Source organism: Crocodylus siamensis, chromosome 2, assembly GCF_052110815.1.
Source record: "Crocodylus siamensis isolate JL-2025a chromosome 2, ASM5211081v1, whole genome shotgun sequence".
Taxonomy (NCBI): Eukaryota; Metazoa; Chordata; order Crocodylia; family Crocodylidae; genus Crocodylus; species Crocodylus siamensis.
Window position 1 is genome coordinate 125,757,278 of NC_143396.1, and position 17,207 is coordinate 125,774,484.

Here is a 17,207-nt window from a genome sequence, read left to right on the forward strand (position 1 = left end):
AATATACTTTTCTATTGTTAAAAGCATGCAGTCATGGTTTTCTAGGTGAAAAATATACCACAAGTCACCCTTGCTTGTGTAGTATGCTGCCATTTCTCCCTGAGAAGTTTCAGAATTATATCTTATTTTGGTAAGAAGAGTTACCATCTCATTCTTAAATCTTTTACCTAATTATGGGACCTAGCATGTTCTCTTGTTGTCCTAGTTTCCTAGTCTTCCTACAGTCGTCCCTCCATCTTGAAATGTGAAATACGTAGGGCCTGTATGTTGACAATTAATTAGCTGATCACCACTTCCAACCACTAATTCTTTCATACAAAAAAAGGTGCTACCTATTTTATAAATTTAAAAAGCAAAAAAAAAAAAGCAAATCTGGGCCTGATACTTGAATGGAAAGTTTGAACTTGATCCTAATGTAAGGTTAACTGATAATGCAGAAATAAGCACAGGCTCTAAAAGTGTGATTGGTTTTCAGGAATCATCAACTTCAAAACTTTTCCTTTGCACCTTCAGGCTGTGTTCTACACCCAAATAAATCTTTCAGAAGGAAAAGTTTGCAGTTTAAAACTGGCAGGTTAAGAAAAAAAAGATGCCTAATTGTCAGCTCTGCCTTCTGAAAAAATCTTATTGAAGGACAGTGCGATTGAGAAATCAGAAATAAACAGTAGCCATGATTTTTGTAAGTGGCTTCAGATAGGATTTAGGTGCGTCTTATTTTAAGGTATAACAGCTCTTACTTCTGCTCACACAATATACACGGAATTTTAAGGTCAGGGGGATCCCAGGGGAGTTCACTCCTAAAAGACTTTTGTACTGCTCCCATCTGTTGGGGATTGCCTGGGGAAAGGAGCAAACTCATTCCCCATGAAATGCGTGGAATAAGGGCCCCCAAAGCGATTATCCTGATGCTTCTTGGACACCAAATATGGGGAGGACAGTCCTTTCCTTGAATATACATAGGGCATTTTTTTTTTATTTTTATGTTAGATCAGAGTAAGTGTGTTTGGTTTCCATAATTTTATTTTAAGAAAGTTTTATGTGCTTTGCTGCAAAACTGGTAACTATAAAGTTAGGCTAATGAGGGAGAAACACTCAGAGCCCTCTGAGTTTGTAAGAAAAGGATTTTGCTTGCAAAACGCTACATTTTAAAATGTGTTATCTCCTCAAAAAAAATCAAATCCCATGTTACAGTTTCTCTTGGGGTCTGCAAGACCATGCAGTAAGAATTATTTTTATTAAAAACTTAGAAGAATTCATAGCTACTAAAAAGGATCTGTTTTAAAAACTCTCTCTCCCTACCCTTATAAATATCTGGAGAGAGAGACAGAGAGAGAATGGAAGTGCCAACTCAGCATCAGTAATAAAATAGAAATAGAAAACACACAGTGTAGATTGAATAAAAGAGAGGAACACCGACTCCTTTCCATGCAGTTCAGATGAGGTGTACTTCAACTCTAACAGACAGTACTTTTAGCAATCTTTGATAATTCCCCATACAAGTTACTGTTTATAACTTCTGGTGCCATCTTCTGGAATTTTTTGTCGTAATCTTACGAGTTTGGTCATTTTTGCTTTTTAGATTCTCAAAGTTAACATTCTGCAGCAAGACATTAATATGATAAGTAAAGATAGCTTTTAACCACCGAAACAAAAAATGTGCCAGGGGCTAAAAATAACCATTTTAGCTCATGAAATATAAAACAAACAATATAGAGCTGTACAAAAGCTAAACCAAAATAAATTAATAGAACTTCATCAAGAATCAATTACATGTTCCCCATATACTAACACAGAGTTTTCTCCTACATAAGCCAGTTAAGGAAAATACTGTCCAGAATACCTGCCTTACCTACCTTAAGGCACAGAAGTAGAACAGTCTCATTTAAAATATTGGTATAAACATCTGACTTGTAATTGTATTGTCCATTTTATAGAAAATCAATTATTTCACACATTCAGCTCTCTCTCTTCACTAACTTGAGCTGGTTTTACATTTGATAAGTTGAATTCCACATGAAAACAAGACACATTTTTAATGAAAACAAAAACACAGTGAAGACCCAGAAGTGGTTTTCTACATTACCTAATGAAGAGAAAAAAATTTCAGTTTGGAAATGAAGAGCTGACATTAGCTTCTCAGTCACGCCATTTGCTAATGTGGGCTGGCAGCAACTGGTTCCTGTCAATCATTCATAGTCACATTTCACTTCAAAAGCATGCTAGTGGCATCTGCCACATTATATTTTTGGAAGAAAATGGCTTCATCAGAACATATCCACATGTAAGCTGGTTACAGGACTTGGATCAACAATTACTACTGTCCTGAGAAACGTTTCCCCACTTAAAAACATAAAGAGCATTTTGCGTGTTTTCTCTTTTCCAAGAAACTAGAAAGGTAGAGAAAGTCCTGAAGGGACCTCACAGGCAGACAAATATACCGGAGCACAGAATTCCAGAGCTGAGTTCTGGAACCAGAAGTTGAATTCTGTTCAACCATGTATCTACTATTTATGCATAGATGCTCATAAATCTATGTTGAGTTCAGCTGAGCTTTGCAGTGCAAACCAGATCTAAACCCTCCACATTCACAAAGTTCCTTTAATACAGCAGACCAACTGCATAGACCAGGGGTGAGCAATGTCTTGGAGTGGGGGCTGCTTTAAATTAGCTTAGCTCTTTGCATGGGCCACTCCCAACCTGGCCTTCACTATTACTTCAGTGACCACTCCCTGCTGAAGAGCCAATAACACAGCTTCTCCAGCCACTACACAGGCAAAGCCCCCTGCAGCTCAAACAATGCTGAAGCACTCTAGTTAGACAGGTTGGATAAAATGCATCTGGAGGCCAAATCTAGCTTCTGGGCTGTAGGTTACCAACTTCTGTTGTTCTAGATTATGAAAAAAGCAGGGCTTAGAGTGGCAGGCTGGCCAGCTCACACCCAGCCGTATTCTCAATAGCATACATCAGGTTCGCAGGACAGACATCATAGCAGCCAGTGTATTAATAGGAGACCCTCTGCCAAGTGTCCTGGATTCCTGACCACAGGACATAGGTTTCAGATCTGCAGAAGTCCTAATGTTTGTAGGAGCGGAGCTGAAGAGTGGGATTCTACTCCCGTAAAATTTGGAATGGCCACAGCAACTGAGGTATACTTGTACTCCTGAAAGCCAGAACACTATTCAATCCAGTTCTTGTCCATACACCCCTCACCACAGTACCCTAATAGCAGTGAAACTGCTATCAATACCAAGTACCTGGAAGAGGAAAAAATAATGTTTCAATGGTTCAGACAATGGCAAAAAGTAGGCATTTCTTTCATGAGGAAAGAATGAAAGCACTACCCCAAACGTCAGCAAAGATTACTATTTTAAAGAACATTTTTTTCCCCGAAAGCAAGGTTTTAGGGTTTGTTTTCTTTCTATGCTTGCTTAAGTATGCCATGTGTACTACTTAATGTGCTAAGTATTTTTAATGTCTCCTGAAAAATTATGTTATAATTTGATACCATCCCCAATCTTCTACGCAATTAATATGGACTTCAACAGAAAAGGTCTGTAAATTTATTTGCGTCAGCTACACAAGAATGAAACTCCATTATTTTTAAGGAACTGTTCCTGAAAACACCATTTGCTTCAATAGGACCATTTGCAGAAAGGAACCATTAGGTATAAAGTTGGCTGACCAGAATAAAATACTAGCACCTTATCCACAAATAAAGACACGACAGTTGTGTAAAAAGAATAAGAAAATATCAATTAGAGGAAACAATAATATAGTATAGAATAAGCAAATGGCTCTAGTAGGGGTTGCACTTCAAAAATATTGGGACATGGGAAGGTATTTGAGGGAGGTGTTTTTAATTGGCTTTTTTAAGCTCGAAAGTTAACATCTCTTTATAACTAGTTTGCACTGAACAAAAGTAAGTGTTTAAAAAGAAATATTGGTGCCTTTGCCCCTAGAAGCAAACAGGGATATATCAAAAAGGGCAACATTTTAGGAACAATCTTATTTCATTTTTCTTCTGTGAATCTCAAAGTGATTACTAGATTTTAAGAAGTGTGCAAATAATTTTTTGCTCTAGTGTACATGAAACCAAAAGAAAAAAAAAAAAGGAACCATTGAAAAGAATGTTGTGGATTGAGTCCACACTTTCACTCAACTTGAAATGCAATACTTAATTATATATTTGGATCATTTAATCTTATTGTTATTATTTTTAATTTAGGTCAATCTTGAAACAACTCCAGTGTCAAAAATCGTAATGTTCCATTTCCACATTTTTTAAATGAAATGTTGACTTTTCCCTTCCAAATCCCGCCTCCCCATTTCTTGGGTGAATTCTTGCACTGAATCCTACGCGAAAGCTTGCGAAGAACTTTGTTTCAACTACTCAGCTGGTCTAATAAAAGATATCACGTCTACCCAAAGAACCTTGCCACCTGAATTCACAAAGTTTCACTTCTCCTGAATCTGCATTTTTCAAACACTTTTACTCTTTTCTGAAAAATGTTCATATGGCTCTAATCATTATCCCCCTTTTTTAAATGAGGAACATGAGAAACAAGTGTATGGAAAGACTTGTCCAAGCAGAACAGCTAGGGATAGACAAATTTTCCTGAATTACGATTTTATATCCTTTCTTTCTGTGTTGACTCTCATCTTGTGTAACCTTCAGCAATTATCAGACCATTTAAAGGAAAAAAAAAATAGAATTTACAGTAATCTTACCAGGAATGTGACCTTATAGCCTTCACCTCTAGAGCAGCTGTTGCTAAGCATACTGAAGTCAGTGTATTCAGCCATGTGCAAGTATGTACACTCTTGTTGAACTAGCAATTCCTCATTGCCCTAGCCAACTGAGGCTGCTGGAATGATCCACTCACTTATCTACTGAGCCTGAAATGAGATGCCACAACAAAGCTATATGTTAAACTGTAATGGAGAAACACTCTGGGACATAAACTAAATCCAATAGCCAGGGAGCATTTCTGAAAGACGGGTCCTGAACTAAAAAAGTAAGCTGTAAAACATCATTTCATGCTTAACTGAGGTTATGTCAGGAAAGCTCCTGGTGAGAAGGAAATGGAAAGAAAAGTCTCCTGTAATAGGAAGTCTATGCCAAGAAAACACATCAAATGTCTCCAAGAAGAAGTTTGCAAAGTCTAGTTTTTTTTAAAGAATCATCAGTATGTTTTATGCACTGTCAGCAACTTTTTTATAACACAATCTGAAAATCGATCTGCTTTCAGATAATTAGGATATGAGACAATGCACTAGGGAGTCATTTAAGACAGGGATCCAATTTTAACATGGGGACCAAAAAACTCCAGTTAACTAGCATATAAAAGTTAACAAGCACAGAAGAGTTCTTTTGCTGTCAAATTTATTTTTTCAAGTTATTTTTTGTTTCAGTGGAAATGAATTATTATAGAAGCCCATGTTCTGACCCTATCATTAAGTTTGTCTGTAAATCTCCAATGCAAATCCTATTACCAACTGCCCTTTAAACTCTTTGTTAGAGCTACCAATTAGTTTGCAAACATGTATGCTACAAAATGGGCTTAGGGACAAAATAATCCCAGAGGTTGAATAGTTCGTTATTAAAAAAATGTAAATGCTAGGCTTATCAAAAATTACTTGTTCTGAAGATAGTTCCCATCACTCTGATTAAATCAGCCCACATGTACTCAGCACAGGAAAAATTGCATATCCTCAAATTTCCCCCGCCATTTCATTCATTCAAGTAGCAGCATTTTCTTTGGAGACTACAAATGGCAAAATAGATGAAACAACTCATGGGTTTGCTCAGTAAAATGCATCAACTTGACCAACATCTTCCTCTTCAAACATCATTTAATAGAAGTCCGTGCTTGATGACCATAGCAATGACATGCGAAAGATAATGCCTTCCCTTGTCTGTCATATTCATATATGTAAGATGATCCATAATTAACGCTTATGATTGTGTGCAATATTGACACTGATTTTCAATTTTCTCGTTACTTGAGCATTCAAACATGCAATAAAGATGACCTTTATTTACTTGTTATCCTTTGTGATGCTTAGTATTCTTCATGCCTTTTCCCAAGTTTTAGGAAGGTGTGCACCTGACAATCTCCTGCATATTACACACAGTATAGCACAAAAGACTAGAAAAAGCATACCAGAGTACAGCTGAAGGACAAGAGGCTATTAAAGATGTCAACTTATTTACCAAGTTATATATTTACTTCAAACCCTATCCTTGAAGTAGAGGACAAGAGTGATTGAGAGGGACAGCAGGAGAAACAGGACATAACAAATATTCGAGGAAGAATAAACAAGAGGGTCTGAAAACAAATTCCTATAGGGACATACTGTATTGCTAATGAGCAATAAAGTGCACTTATGTGGAGCGTAATTATGGAAGGCGTAAGTAAGTAGCAGGGGAGAGAACAACAAGTAGATGAGATGAGATTCCTCCTGTGCAAGTCACCTTTGCCTTCACCTTGCACTGACTTCAGTGATATTACTTCAAATACAATACTGAAAAGCAGAATGCTGGAATTCAAATGCTAAATTTACCTAAATATCATCACCAGTCATATTATCATCGCTGTCATTTTATACTAGAAAACAATTCAAGCCAGTGATAAGATAGGGAAGTTTGAGAGCACCTCATTTTAGTGAGCCTGTAGGATCTAGTGTTTTAGTGGGATTTCCAAAGAAGCAAATACGGTTTGAGACAATGCATAGAAAAAAAGCAAGGAAACAAAAAATCCCCACCACATTTGGTTTATTTCTGTGCTGTCTGATTATCTGTTATTATTGAGCGTTCTAAGGTTGCTGCTCACTTTTAGCATTACTTTTTTTTCAGCATGTCAGAAGCCGTGTCCTCACAGGTACCTCTTATTTAAAGAAATATCCTTCAACATTTTCTATTTTATACTTACATCTACACAGAAGTATAGTGCATATCTAAATAAATAACTTCAACAGTGTCAGAATAACAATCCTAGTATTCCTAAAGTCTAATACGAAATATTTGTAACAGCTGCACGTTACCAAACAAAATAGTATTTTTTATTACAACCAAAAAGTGCTTTCCCTTTTCTTTACATATAAATGACATCATGCTGCTTTGCATCATGCTGACAGGAAACTTGGAAGCTACATTTTAAAAGGGAAACATCTACTTGAAACATGCTTTGTACCTGCTGTGAATTTAGCAATTCAAAGTCAAATGACATACTTTAGTTGATCAAGTAAGCAAAAGTAGCATCTGGAATGGGCTATGAATATAAACACATCACATTGGCTGCTGAGAGATATGGAAAAACCAACCCCCCCCCCCCAAAATGGTGCTTTACTTTCAGCTCGGTGTGCCCTTAAGCTGAGTGCAGCACATGCCCAGAAGACGAATTACGTCAGTTTGACCCATCTTACCCAGCATCTGTATGTATTCACATGCTTCACTGGGGCTTTTTGGCACTTTCAGCTACAGCTGATTGAATAAGTTATTAAATAAAAGCACCAAAACGCCCCACTGAAGCATGCAATATATACAGATGCTGGGGAGCTGGGTTAAACTGACAAAGTTCCTTTTCTGGTAAAGGGCCTTTTTTTTTTCTTTTTTTTTTTGGGGGGGGGTTGTAGATTGATATCTTACCCAATCGTTAGATATTCACCAAACCTAGATCTAGATAAAACTGGTTTATTTCCTCCAAAAGGAAAGGACAAAGGGAAAGAGAGAAGGGCAAGGGAAGCTTTTGGGTAGCGTTGGGGTAACGTAGCTGCAATAATTGACTAAAAATATAATAGGCAGGATTTTTGTGGGTGATATCTGTTATTGGACCAGCTGTATAGTTGGGAGGGGCACAGACAAGCTTTTAGGTACCCCATACATTTTTTCAAGTCTCAGAAAAAAACAGACACAATAGAGGTAAATCCTCCTTTATACATAAGGGGTGCATACATTTAAAGTAAGCCACCTTAAAATAAGCCACAGCTCCTTGGCATGGTGGCAGACATCCTGTGAACTAAACAGACTTAATGCAGCTCAAGATAATACACCTTGGAGGTGTGTTATCTTGCACTGCACTTAAGCTGACTCTGCTTCACAAACATGTATGGGCTCTGACAGTAAGCTGCCTTAAAAAAAAGTTAAGAAAGCTTAACTGTCAGAAAGTTAGTACTTCTGTACACTCCCAAGGTGAGCAATCTTGCTACTTTCCAGGAGACTTCCTCAGCTTAAATGCCACCAACATCCAGTGAAAGGTAGGGGATGGATATTTGAATTGGTTTGGTCTTACAGAAACCAACTGAAGCTATACACACAGGGTAACTTGTTCAGCTTCTTTTTAAACCTTCTTTTTAAAACTACTATAGATTACTGTTTGAAGGGCCCAGCTCCCTGAACAAGCATTTACTTTATTATGGCAGAAGTGTTGCTACCCAGAACTAGGAAAGCTTTTTGCTTTTTCCTAAACTGATTAATCAACCTCAGGTCAGATAACATATTTAGCATGCATGGGAAGTATATTTAGAATACTTCCCAAAGACAAAATTATCTAATACACTAAACCCGATCCTTTTAGTCAGCATGTGACTGTTTCAGACATTCTCTTTCAATCACTAGAAAGACCTCCACCATTCTGATCCTTCACCTGAATTCTGGTTGGCATTTGTGAGTTACTACTTCAAGCTTCGGATCCCTGTGATTTGATGGAAATTCATAGGAAACAGATAAAACACAAAAAGATAGGCAAACCATCTGAAAACCATTCTTTTTATGTGCAAAGGCTTTATGCAGAGAAGAAATTGTTAGGAAATACTATTTGGTCTCATTTAGAGAATGTAAAACCAATTAGACCACCTCTTTTCAGTAGCATGATCTGAATAACACAAGATTTTCACAGTATGGTATTACTTTATCACTAATCGAGATGACTAGTTTATTGGTTTGTCTGGACAAGAAGTCAAAGGAGACTGGCTGACCCTTTGATTAGAAGAACCAAAAGCATTCAATTCACAAACTCCTTCTTGTTGGTTTGGTCACATTTGAATGAGAATATCAATGGTAACTTGGATGCTCAAAATTCACTATCTATCACTCTTGGTCATTCTTGGCTGGTTTTAGTAAGTTGTAGCCATTATTATTGCCTTTCTTAGGGAATATGCCAGTAAGTTTTGTATACAAAGGGCTAAGCCAAAACTAAAAGCCTGGCAACTACTGCCCAACCTCAACCATTTTAAGACACATGAAAAAGTAGCAGTTACTTAAATGTCAGATGGACTTGGATGCCTATGGCATTCAAGACACTTTCGGGTCTGGCTCAGGTCTTCCCCATGAAGTTCAAATTGTCTTTGCCAACATGAAGGAATGGTCTAAAGCATAAATCTTATGAAATACATGCCCCCCGCTTCAAACATGCAAGCTTGATAGCTGTCCAAAAGAATTTTTTGGACAATAGTTCCAGATGGAGGAGCCAGAACTACCTTCAGTATGCCTAGGAAGACAGAATTCAGGCCTGTTACATCTAAAATCTTTTTAATTAGCGTCCTTGCTTATGGGGGTGTTTCAGAAGTGTTCTTTCAATGGAAAACCCAGGTGACAGATCTGGAATCTTTCTGCCTCAGGTGTATAATTCAGACATGACACTTTTCTGATCCCATGTCCATTTCATAAAACATGCCTTTAAATCAGAAGACTTTATTACTAGTTTCCACCACCATGTCTAGGGCTGACAAGCAATGATACTTGGCTGTCAGCCCTAGGGCCTTAGGGTATGGGGCTTACTCCCCGCATCATCCACAAGACCATTTCATCCAAATTTTAGCAGCTCAATAGGGTTGTCTTTAGTTGGACTTTAAATACTTTAAAATATTTTTCTTGCCAAGCAATCAGAATGCCTTATTTGGGAGTATACCTTAGTCTCACACCCCCTTCCTAAACAATTTGGTGACTTCACCTTCAATGTGATGGAAAAAAATAGAAGAGAACTCATTTAGAAGGAATAGCTTTGGAAGTAGGTGAAAAAAATGTAAGGAAATAAGTGACAGATGGTTTAATGGATAAAAATTTCATAGTCACTCAGGTGCTAATGGCACATAATCAGTTAGATAATTTTACAGTTCTAACCAAGTCAATTACACCAACTGGATATTTTATTTATACAATTCTTTCATTGGGACTTAGCATATACTTGGTATAATGCTTTGCAGAAACTCAGTGAAACATGAAAACAATTTAAACATTAGGTACTGAAAAGTATGCTATTGTAGAACTACACCCTGGCTGCAGCTTATTTATTAATACACTACATTTCCATAAAAACCAATAGAATTTACTTGTAATGTGCTGCTTGAGAGGACAATTTGTTGCTGTTTTCCCTCATCAATATTTTCCATGTCATCTGGGTTTTGTTCTTTAATAACTCTTTTTAGTCTAAGTACAAAGCTTGACAGTATGTAAGCAAGCGTGAGCCCATATAATGCTTTTTTGTCCCAAGTTATGTCTCTACTTTTCTTCATACGTACAAAAAATTGTATGGAATTACAGCTTAGAAATTTGTTGCTGATACCAGAAATATCATTCATACACACACACAGATAGATGGATACATGATAAAATTATGTATTTATTTCTTTTACACAAGGCAAACATAAAACCACATGTATTGCTTAACTGACATCATTAAACATTTTAAAATCAGACCCTGAAAACAATGGCAGGCTAATTCTATCAGCCAGGATTAGGATAGTGAACTATCAGGTGAGAGGTCCTAGTGGCAAAGCTATGCTCCTGTGAGAAATTCAGGACTCATTATTATTTGTAGAAGATAAGGATGAAGAACCTGAGATTTCTGTTCAGGTGCTGTTTCTGGATCCTGTAGGAAGCTTCATCTGATTAATAATGAATATGTCTTCTCTCCTCTGCCCGAAGAAAAATATTTCAGTTTCTCCTCTATTTTCTCCGCGCTCCCAAAACTTTCTTGACTATTACTGGGGAAGTGAAATGGATGGAGTTTCAAGTCCCACAGTGCCGGCCATTTTCTCTAGCCTTTTCAGCACACTCCAACTTATCATTTTGATTTCAAGCACCAGAGATGTATACAATATTGTATTTTGATCTCGCTGTTGCTGAGCATAGTGATAAAATTGGCTCTGCTCCTACTTACCATTCTCCTATCTTGTCATCCAATTCATTAGCCCTTTTCTGCAGCTAGGAACCCCATGTTCAGCTGCTTTTCCACTTTATCCCTTAAATCTCTTCAGAGTTGTTGCTTCCCAGGTACAGTACAGTCCTCAACTTTGTAGCCATGGCCTGCATTCCTTGCTCTTGGATGTATAATTTTGCATCTGACTACATTAAAACAAAATATTCTTTGAACAGATTCAAGTTAACGAGGCATTCAGATCGCTCCATAATGACAACCTTGCCTTCTCTTTTTTACATTTCCAACAATGTGTGTCATCAGAAGGGTTTATCAGCAGTCATTTTTTCATTATTTATCCAAACTTTTAAAAATGTTGAATAGTTTTGCCTATAGGAACATGATCAGTAAATGATTCCCCATTGACAATTAATAATTGAAGTCTGTCAGTCGCCTAGTTCACAATCCGCTGTAGTCTAGTAATATTGTATAATGTTAAATTTTAATTAAAAAAAAAAAATCAAATACCTTACAGAATATATTTTATTAATGTGGTTGCCATTATCAAAATTTCAGGAGATTGCATGTTTGTGGAAAAATATTTCCCATGAAATTATGTTAATGACACTACATTCCTGTCTTTTAATTCTTTGTCAGTTTGAGTCCTGTATTAACTTTTCCATTATTTTGCTCAGGATTGATATCTGGTTAATCAAGTTTTAATTAACTTGCACATCCTGATTCCTCCTTTCTGGAATTGGCTGGTTATTTCAAGATGTATTAAAATCACTCCCTTTTCTCACAAACACCTGGCTTTAGTAAAGAAGGGTAGGAAAGCAGTTTCCATTACTTTAACTTCCTTCATTGTGTGTTAGTTCTCTTTTTCAATAATCATTCTGCTTGCCTTTGCTCATACACACGGTTTTCCTAAGCAGCAGCATAAAAAGCTGTCACTTCGATTTATGCTAGTAGCATTCTGAACAGAAGCAGACACTGCCTATGATCCTGCTACTTGATTTCTTCCAAAACTCTAACCTCCAAAAGAAGCACTGAAGTCATTTCCTTGAAGTCACAAGGGCTGTGTCCAGAGAAGCGCAGCCATGCAGTATGTGGCGCTGCAGACATGTCAGCTATTGTCCACACTGAAAGGGGGCAGCACGGGGGGGGTTGACCCCTGGATATCAGGGGCCAAAAAAAGGGGGGAGGGGCAGCATTTGCTTCTCAAAACCAGAGCCTGGACAGCTGGAACTACACTCCAGCTGCTAGCCAGGCTCTGAGCAGCAGGATTGTTGCTGCTGCAGCCCACCAGGCCCCCAGGTCAGGCTGCTGGGGCCAGCCTAGTGCTGGCTCTAGCCTCCCCTACCCCACTTGGGATAACTTGGTGCATACCAGAGGGTCCGTGGCACAGGCATTCCCCAGGAACAACTAGCAGCAGCACAGAGTGTCCCACTGCTAGTTGTCTCCAGGAACTAAACATGCACACTTGTGTGGATGCAGCCAACAAGGCAGCGTTGCTTCAGCTGTTTTCAGAACCAGAAGAGCTACGATTCTTTTTTTTTTAAGAAACACAAGAAACCTCAAATCATGAAGAAAGCAGAATTTTCAGGAACTAATCAATAGATTACTATGAGGCTCTAATCTACCTTTCATATTTATACTCCCCCCCCCCAACCCAAAAAAGCACAACATGCTGTATATAAGTATCTTGTTAAACAGGTTTTGTCTTTGGTAACCTGGACTGCAGACATTTGGAAACAACACCACGTTATATGTGAAGGCAACTTGTGTACTAAAATAAAAAAAAATTTATTTACTATATAATTAATGATGCATGTCACAGTTGCTTTAAGAGAACTAGAATTTAATTAAGCACACAAATTTATACACAAAATGGATTTTTATTAAATAAAGACTTCAGATCTTTTGTACACAGAAACTTCTGCATAAATTTGACACCTGAGCCAACCAAAGTTCAGGTAGGGAGAGGCTAGAAAGTAAGAGTGAAAGACCGGCACATCATGACGAGAGACATGCTTGGATGGGATGGGGTCCACATTTCCCCTAAAGGTAAGTGTGTGTTCTCTTCTAGGCCGGTGGACCTCCTCCAGCGGGCTTTAAACTAGGCTCGTCCGGGAAGGGGAAGATGAGGGTGGAGGAAACATCAGACTGCCAGACCAAACAACACCCACAACTACAGCCCAGCCCTGCCCAACGAGCGAACAGGTAAGCAATGGGGGAACGCTGGGACTAGGGGGACAGTACACACATCCACAGGAGGCCTCAAATGCCTCCACACAAAAGCTTGTAGCATGGAAAACAAGCAGGAGGAACTTACCCTCCTGATGGCTGACACCAGCCCGGACATAGTGGGGATTATGGAAACGTGGTGGGACTCTACACATGACTGGGTGGTAAATGTCAAGGGCTATAGGTTGTACAGGAGGGACAGGATAGGAAGGAGGGGTGAGGGAGTGGCACTCTATATCAAGGAGGAACATACATCCTCGTCAATTAGCAAGGAGTCAGAGGAGGGGCACTCTGAGGTGCTTTGGGTTAGAGTACAAGGCAGTCGAGGGGAAAGGGACTTAACACTGGGGGTCTACTACAGACCTCCCAACCAGCGGGAAGAGCTTGACCAGGAATTCTTGGGTCAGCTCACAGAGGTAGTGAAGGCTAAAGATGTGGTAGTCATGGGGGACCTGAACTTCCCGGACATCTGCTGGGAAGAACAGTCAGCCAGGTCTGAACGCTCACGTAGGTTCTTGGCCAGAGTGCAGGACCTCCATCTAACCCAGGAGGTGCACAGCCCCACCAGGGGAGACACCTTGTTGGACCTAGTGCTGGCCACGGGTGATGACCTGGTGAGGGGGCTGCGGGTGCTCGACCACCTGGGCGACAGCAATCATCGCCTGCTGGAATTTACCATCCAGCGCAAGGTGGCAAAGGCATGCAGTAAGGAAGCAGCCCTAGATTTCAGGAGGGCAAACTTCAATGAGCTAAGGAGGATATTTGGGGATGTGCTGAGGTCCCAGAGGGGAGGGGAGCCAGATGACCAAGGAGAGTGGTTGCTCCTTAAGGAGGCAATCCTCCAAGCCCAAAGGAAGGTAATCCCAACGAGAATCAAAGGGAGCAGGAGAGCACACAAGCCTCCACGGCTCACCAAAAGCATCCAGGAATGTCTCCTTGCTAAAAAGGAGGCATATACCCAATGGAAAGAAGGGGTCATCACAAGGGATGACTATTCTGCAGTCACTCGGGGATGTAGGGGGGCAGTTAGGAAGGCCAAGGCAGAGATGGAATTAGGACTAGCTTCTCAGATTAAGGACAATAAGAAATCCTTTTTTAAATACATAGGGGGAAAAAGAAGGTCCCGGGTAATGTGGGGCCCTTGCAGGACACGTTGGGAAATTTGGTCGTCATGCCAGACAACAAAGCTAACATGTTTAACGATTTCTTTGCCTCTGTCTTCCTAAGTAGGGACCAGAACAGCCACCTCCCTGCTGGACCCCCCTGGGGCTCCAGAGGAGGCACACCTGGGCCACAGGTTAGCGAGGAACTAGTTAGGGAGCTTCTGGAGGGGCTGGACGTATTCAAGTCAGCCAGCCCGGACGATCTCCACCCTAAAGTTCTAAAGGAATTGGCCGTGGTCATTGCAGGACCCCCGTCATGGCTTTATGAGCACTCGTGGTGCTCTGGTGTGGTCCCAGAGGACTGGAAGAGGGCCATTGTGGTTCCCATGTTCAAAAAGGGGAGGCAGGAGGACCCAGGAAACTATAGGCCAGTTAGTCTTGCCTCAATCCTAGGCAAGCTGTTTGAGAAAATTATGCTGGCAGACATCCATGAGGGGCCAGTAGGGGACTGCATACTTAGGTGCAACCAACACGGGTTCATCAGGGGCAGGTCCTGTCAGACCAACATGGTGGCCTTCTACGATCAGATTACCAGATCATTAGATGCAGGGGTAGCAGTAGACATAGTCTTCCTGGACTTCTGGAAGGCATTCGACACTGTCTCTCACCCCGTTATCATTAAGAAACTGGGGGACTGTAGTGTCAACACCCACACAGTCAATTGGGTCGCCAACTGGCTGGAGGGCCACACCCAGAGGGTGGTAGTGGATGGGTCCTTCTCAACCTGGAAGGACGTGGGCAGTGGGGTTCCGCAGGGCTTGGTCCTCAGGCCCGCACTGTTCAACAGCTTCATCAGTGATTTGGATGAGGGGGTAAAAAGCACCCTGTTCAAATTTGCTGATGCCACTAAGATGTGGGGGGATGTGGGCACACTAGAAGGAAGCATCAGGCTACAATCAGACCTAGACAGGTTACAGGGGTGGGCGGATGTGAATAGGATGGGATTCAACACAGACAAGTGCAAGGTTATGCACCTGGGGAGGAACAACTGGCACCATACCTACAGGTTAGGGAATTCCCCCCTCCTCAGCACGGAAGCGGAAAAGGATCTTGGAGTCATAACTGACTCCAAGATGAACATGGGCCGGCAGTGTGGGGAGGCAGTCAGGAAGGCCAACCACACCGTGTCATGCATCCACAGATGCATCTCAATAGGTCCAAAGAGGTGATCCTCCCCCCTCTATGCGGCACTGGTCAGGCCGCAGTTGGAGTACTGCATCCAGTTCTGGGCGCCGCACTTCAAGAGGGATGTGGACAACATGGAGAGGGTCCAAAGGAGGGCCCTCGCATGATCAGGGGAGAGCAGGGCAGGCCCTATGAGAAGAGGCTACGGGACCTGAACCTGTTCAGCCTCCAAAAGAGAAGGCGGGGGGGGGGGGGGGGGCGATCTAGTGGCCTGTGATAAACTAGTCAGGGGGGGATCAGCAGGCATTGTGGGAGTCACTATTCCCCCGTGCACTGCCAGGAGTGACCAGGAATAACGGTCACAAGCTGGCAGAGGGCAGGTTTAGGCTAGATATCGGGAAGCGCTACTTCATGGTCAGGGCGGCTAGGATCTGGAACCAACTTCCAAGAGAAGTGGTGCTGGCTCCTACCCTGGGGGTTTTTAAGAGGCGGTTGGATGGGACTGGCCCAGGCTAACATCCTAAGGGATAGCCAGCACGAGTTTGTTGCGGGTAGGTCTTGTTTGACCAATCTCATTTCCTTCTACGACCAGGTGACCTATCACCTGGACAAGGGAGAAGAGGTTGATGTCATATATCTTGATTTCAAAACAGCTTTGATCTGGTATCCCACAATCACCTCTTGGCCAAACTGGCCAGTTGTGGCCTTGGCTCCACCACGATCAGCGTGGGAAATTGGCTCCGTGGTCGGACCCAGAGGGTTGTGATTGATGGCAGTCACTCATTGTGGTGCCCTGTGACCAGTGGGGTCCCTCAAGGCTCTGTCCTGGGACCCATACTGTTCAACATCTTCATTAACGATGTGGACATTGGAGTCAGGAGTGGACTGGCCAAGTTCGCCGATGACACCAAACTTTGGGGCAAAGCATCCACGCCAGAGGACAGGCGGGTGATCCAGGCTGACCTGGACAAGCTCAGCAAATGGGCAGATGAGAACCTCATGGTGTTTAACACCAAAAAATGCAAGGTTCTCCACCTTGGGAGGAAAAACCTGCAGCACCCTTATAGGCTCGGCAGTGCTACGTTGGTTAGCACTACAGAAGAAAGAGACTTGGGGGTCATCATTGACCACAAGATGAACATGAGCCTCCAATGCGATGCTGCGGCTAGTAAAGCGACCAAAATGCTGGCGTGCATCCATTGATGCTTTTCGAGCAAATCCCGGGACGTCATTCTCCCCTTGTACTCGGCCTTGGTCAGGCCGCAGCTGGAGTACTGTGTCCAGTTTTGGGCTCCACAATTCAAAAAGGATGTGGAGAAGCTTGAGAGAGTCCAGAGGAGAGCCACGCGCATGATCAGAGGTCAGGAAAACAGATCTTATGATGACAGGCTGAGAGCCATGGGACTCTTTAGCCTGGAAAAGCGTAGGCTCAGGGGTGATCTGATGGCCACCTATAAGTTTATCGGGGTGACCACCAGTATCTGGGGGAACGTTTGTTCACCAGAGCGCCCCAAGGGATGACGAGGTCGAATGGTCA

General features: G+C 41.4%; 1 protein-coding gene across 2 annotated transcripts in view; it reads right to left on the reverse strand.

Annotated features, from left to right (window-relative positions):
• Nucleotides 1-17,207, reverse strand: part of AIMP1 (aminoacyl tRNA synthetase complex interacting multifunctional protein 1) — an 84,929-nt gene that overhangs the window by 47,437 nt on the left and 20,285 nt on the right. Inside the window, exon 1 of one of the 2 annotated variants that reach the window (XM_090036753.1) lies at nt 2,084-2,210. The exons of the other annotated variant lie outside the window; for it this stretch is intronic. The gene's annotated coding sequence lies outside the window, so the exon portion shown is untranslated. Of the gene's footprint in view, nt 1-2,083; nt 2,211-17,207 lie in introns of those variants that run through there. 2 annotated transcript variants of the gene reach the window in all.